We start from the raw sequence: 5,511 nt of genomic DNA, 5'->3' as shown, positions 1-5,511 counted from the left end.
GTGGTAGCAGTGGGTGAGGTTACAGAGCGGAGTGGAGGGGAATAAAGGGTGCGAGTAAAGGCGAGAGTTACAAGCCAAGCAGGGGAGGAAAGGAGGGGTTGCGATCGAGCAACACAGTGAAGGTTGCAGCAGCAACAAAGGTTGCGGGGAGGGGGGTTTTAGCGATGGCAAAGGCCATGATTTGCAGTGGGGTCAACGCAGGGAAGGTGAAGCAGGTGGTGGTTAGTGGGGAGCAGAGCATTCGGCAGAGGACGGGTGAACGGGGAGCAGAGCCATGGCTAGTTGCGTCGGGTTGAGCACGACGGTGGGAAAATGCAGGGAGGTGGCGGAGTATGGGGTTAGCCATAGGTGGAGGTGAGAGAAAGGGTGGAAGGGAGGTGGGGCCAAAGGTAGGCGATTGGCGGCTGCGGCGGTGGAGGGTTTTGAACGTCGCACGATGAGTTGTAGAAAGCGGCCACTTGCGGGCAGAGGGTGAAGTGGTAGTAAGCAGATGCAGCCGTGAGAGTAAGTGGAGGCGGCGCTCGCGGGAGGTCACAGGGCAACAACGCTCACGGGAGGTAGGTGCAGGGAGGTGGACGAGTGGCAGGAGGAGATGCAGGCGGGGCGCGGGGGAGATGAGTTGTAGGGGGTGTGGGGATGGAGGCCGCGGCTATAGTGGAATGGGGGCAGTGCTGGAGCGCTGCCACCTGCACAAAACAAAAAATAATTTTTAAATTTTTTTTTTGTTTTTTGTATTTTTTTTTGCGTTTTGTTTTGTTTTGTTTTTTAAAAAAAAAAAAAATATATATATATATATATATAAATGGTAACAAACAACTTCCCCCCCTTTTTTTTTTCAATTTGATTTTTGATTTTTATTTAAACTAACCCCCCCTTTTTTTTTGCTTTTTTTAAAAAGCTAGTTATTTATTAACAAGGAAGGAGCATTTTTTTAATTTTTTTTCCTAATAACGAAGAATATATTTAATGCATATGTACCTCTACAACTTGGAAATAAAGCAATAAGCAAAATATAGAGTGTTTTATGTCAAAAAACTTCCCTTATGCGCTTCAAAGACAATGAGGGGCTCCTTGGCTCAATTAGATGCTTTTCATGAAACTTGATATTTTCAAATGCAAGCCTTTGACCTATAAGCTTGAAAACTCACAAAACACTCAAAAACACATTAGATAGTTAGTTCGAACCCGTGAAGTGGGTCCCACTGGGCATGCCAAAATGTATTGCATAAAAATGTAACTAAGGAATAAAAGCTAAGCAACTAACATCTATTCCTACATGATCATGCAAACCTCAAAATATGGAAGATAAACATGTAAATAAGCATAACATGAAATCAAAATAGCACTATGCAAACCTCACAAATCACCAAGTGGTTGATGATTTCCTTGCTCATGGGATGTGGTTGCTCACAATTCCTACAACATAACAATGGAGTAAATAGTGCTTCATGAAAAATGAGGAGAGGGGTCTTCTTTTATAGGAAAATGGATGCAACGGATAGCTGAGATTGAATGCAAGATGAAGGGCTATGATCTCTTAGGATCAATGAGGTGTCCATGAAGTGGAGGCCAAGTAGACTCCATGTGGTTTAGGGTTTTGATCATTCAAAGGGGGAAATATGCTCACACATGTGTGAGCAACCTCCAATGGTGACATGATCAATGAGGTGTGAGAAGCATGGTTTCTCACACATGTGTGAGATAATTTGACTCTCATGCAAGAGGACAAGTGTGCAAGAGGTGTGAGACACCTTGACTCTCATGCAAGAGGACAAGTGTGCAAGGGGTATCCAAGACATGAGGGATGAGGAAAGTGTGAACATCTCTCACACATGTGTGAGGATTCCTCACACATGTGTGAGCAAATGCTTAGGATTAAAATGTAATTAGCTAGGTGATTAGGAAAAGTAAGCATGATTAAGGAAGTGGATAGGTTTAGGAGGATGGGTTAGGTTAGAGTAGTGAGGTTAGGTGAGGATTAAAGGTAGGAGCCATGTGCTGAAATAGGATTAAATTAAATATTTAATTCCAAGTGGGATTAGAAAAGGATTAATTAAGTAAACGAAGTACTTAATTAAAGTGAATGGGTTAGGATTTAAATAAACCTTAGTTTATTTAAATCAAGGTAAGGCTAGGATTTAGATAAACCTTACTTTATTTAAATCAAGAAAAGGTGAACATAATTAAATAAATGTAAAATTTATTTAATTAAAGGTAGGGTAATTAAATAAATAATAAATATTTATTTAATTGGCTAGGAAATGGGATTTGGACAATTTTAGATGTCTACACATATAGTGTCTTAGTCCTTGTTAGAGAAATAGGCCCTATTAAAATCCTCAAACCTATTAGGAGTTGGTATTACAAAATGTATGCAAGATAAGCTCATTACCCAAACATGCAATTATACAATGGAGTTCTTATATACAAAAGAGATAGATACAAAAAACCTCTTTACTATTATTTGTTGTACTTTTCCTATCTCTGATCATACATTAGAATTTGCAACATAAATACCTCATATAGCCTTTACATAAGTTCACATATCATATCAACATATTTTCATATTACACATATTTGCATGCTACTTCGCATATCTAGATCTTTTACTTATAGCTTTTCTTTCCACAAAACTTGCCTTGTCAGCCTTCAAGCATTCACATGCTTGGCATAATACAACATTAATTCTTGCTAAACTAGTGTTAACATCTATGATGTCATCCTTGATTAATTAAGTAATTATTTTTCTCACCAAAATAATTCCTTAACCTGTAAATACCAAATTACTAAATGTGTTGTGTTCTTCTCTGTTCATTGCCTTTAGTGGTGAAACTGTTACATCTGATGATGTACTGTCTATACTATACTGCACCATTGTACATTTCATCATGACACTTTTTACTATATATATCCAAGTGTGTACGTGCCCAAAATTTGTTTGTAGACTGCACATACCAAAACTATCTCTGTACTGCCAATAAAACAATCTGATACTTAGACAATTTTTTGTGTCTGATTGTGAGACCTTTATCTATACTCTTTGCCTACCTTCTATTCCTAAGATATATGTTTGCATAAATGAAAAATCTAACATGTCATACTTATAATTTTTCCAACAAATTTTCCTCAAGGGAAAATGTAACTTACCCACAACCTCGCGTACAAATTAAAGTCACACTGGTAAAGAAACTATGTGCTCTTTCTATTTGACTATTGATTATGATGGAGCTACTTGCTTAGACTAGTTTCAATGCTTGAAAATGAATACTATAAGAGATTAACTTGGAGAGGTACATGTAGAATAAGTGAATCTAGAAGTATCATGAAGTCATGGTGCATTCTATTTGGAATATGAATACGATGGTGATGAATGAAGGGATATTCTAGCCACTTTGAATGATCTTGCTTGTGTGGTCTTGACCAAGAACCAAAAAAATCCTAAATTTTCACTAGGAGAGACCACATCAAGTGTGAAATCTAAAGGAAAAGAACATACCAAAATATATCCTCTCCTAATGTGAAGATCATAACTAATGTTAAGCTTCAACAAAATAATGTAGTAAGTTCTACTCTCTCTTCCTCTTTTGATATTATAGAGTTTTGCAAAATGTCTATCATAAAAATATTCATTGTTGAGTACTTGAATTCAAATCCCAAGGAACTAGACAAATTGGCTAAGTATGTCAAAGGTAAAATTGGTTCAACATCCCAAACCAATCATTTCAAAGAAACTTCACCTCCTACTCAAACCCATGGCTTTGTATCTAAAGATCCTCCAGAGTAACCTAAAATTCCCAAAACCTCACACGTATTAGAAATTGATGGCGAAGATGGTAAACCAAATCCATTTTATGTGTCCTTGTTACTAAATGGCAGAAACCTTAGCAATTTCATAATATATTTGAGAGCTTTGGATAACATTATGCCAGCACCATTTGCAAAAGATTTAGGATGCACCCTTACCAAGACCTTTGAGATGTTATTAAATGGATGGGTAACATGTTTCTTAATGGGTCAAGTAATAGGTCAAGTAAAGGACACACAAGAGGTCATGGCTACCTATCTTGACAAAAGTGTGAAATTAACCATTTTGGTTGTGGACATTCTAGCAAGCTATGGCATGCTTCTCAATAGATCCTTATGTAAAGATATGGAAGGAGAAATAAAAATAGACTGGTCTAAAGCTATTTTACCTAAAGGGAAAAACAAGATAAAACTCAAACTTAAGCCTAAAATTAAGTATAGCATCTTCCTTTTTGAGGAACCTAAAGCCCAAATTTTGTATCATGAATGTTAGTTCATAAATTATGTTATCTTGCTAGAGAATTAGGTTAAACCTTTAGCAAGTTCAAGTGAAGAGGATTCTAGGATATGGAAAATAGAATTTGATAACTATTCTTCTAGTATTGGTTTAGGCACTGTTGTAGCATTGGTATCTCCATTAGGGGAGTTTTTCAATTTCTCTTTCAAGCTTGATTTGAAAAATACCAATAACACTATAGAGTATAAAGCCTTGTTTCTTGGCTTGCAAGAAGAAACATATAGGGGAATTGAGTGTTTAGTCACAAGAGGAGACACATAACATATCATGAACCAAGTTAGGAATTTATGTGATGAATAATGCAAGGTTAAAGCATTACACAAACTAGGTGTGGGATGAGCTAGAATTCTTTGATGCATTTTCAATCGATGTTATTTCTAGAAATATTAATACTTGAGAAAATTTTCTAGTGGTGTTGGCATCACTCCTATTACCCCATCCTAATTTCAAAACAGAAACCTATAGGATTGAAATTATTTACTGATCAAGCATATTGAACAATGTAGATCACTAGCAAATTTTCAATAATGATGATCAAATTGAGTAATTCCTAGATTTTCTCGGGCATTTTTGAACTTGTATTTTGAAGGTTTTGATAATTGTGGCAAGGATTCATATGTTTATTTAAATGATGAAGATGATGTGTTTCAATTAAAGGGGAATAAGATACCTAAATGCCTAGTCTCTTTAGAACATATATCTTCTAACATAGATGATAGTTCAATCAATAAAAGGCTATTGCATTCTAAAACTTGTAAGGAGTACAATAAGGTTAACATCAGCATTGACCTTGAACAAAAGTGGATAATAGTGAATAAATCATGTTCTCCCTTTGAGAGAAACAAACTAAAGGATTTTCTACTTAATTACAAATATGTGTTTTCTTGGGGGTATGAATATCTTAAGAATTTTAGGGATGGTCACTTTAGACATCATATTCCTTTGAAACTAGATGCAATACCATTCTGATAGAAGTTACAAAATTATAACCCAAAGGTTTCAAAAGCAATAATGAAAGAAGTGGATAAAATGTTAAAGGCAAGGATAATCTATCCAACTTATCATTCCATCTAGATAGATAATCTTTTTCTAGTGAAAAAAATGGAGAAATTAGAATTTTTGTGGACTTTCACAATCTTAACTAGTTTATCCTTAAAGATAATTATGCCTTTTCGGCAATGGAACATGTT

Source organism: Cupressus sempervirens, chromosome 1 (genome assembly GCF_028749045.1).
Source record: "Cupressus sempervirens isolate cs-2001-9-10 chromosome 1, ASM2874904v1, whole genome shotgun sequence".
NCBI lineage: Eukaryota > Viridiplantae > Streptophyta > Pinopsida > Cupressales > Cupressaceae > Cupressus > Cupressus sempervirens.
Note: the sequence above shows the minus strand (reverse complement) of the source record.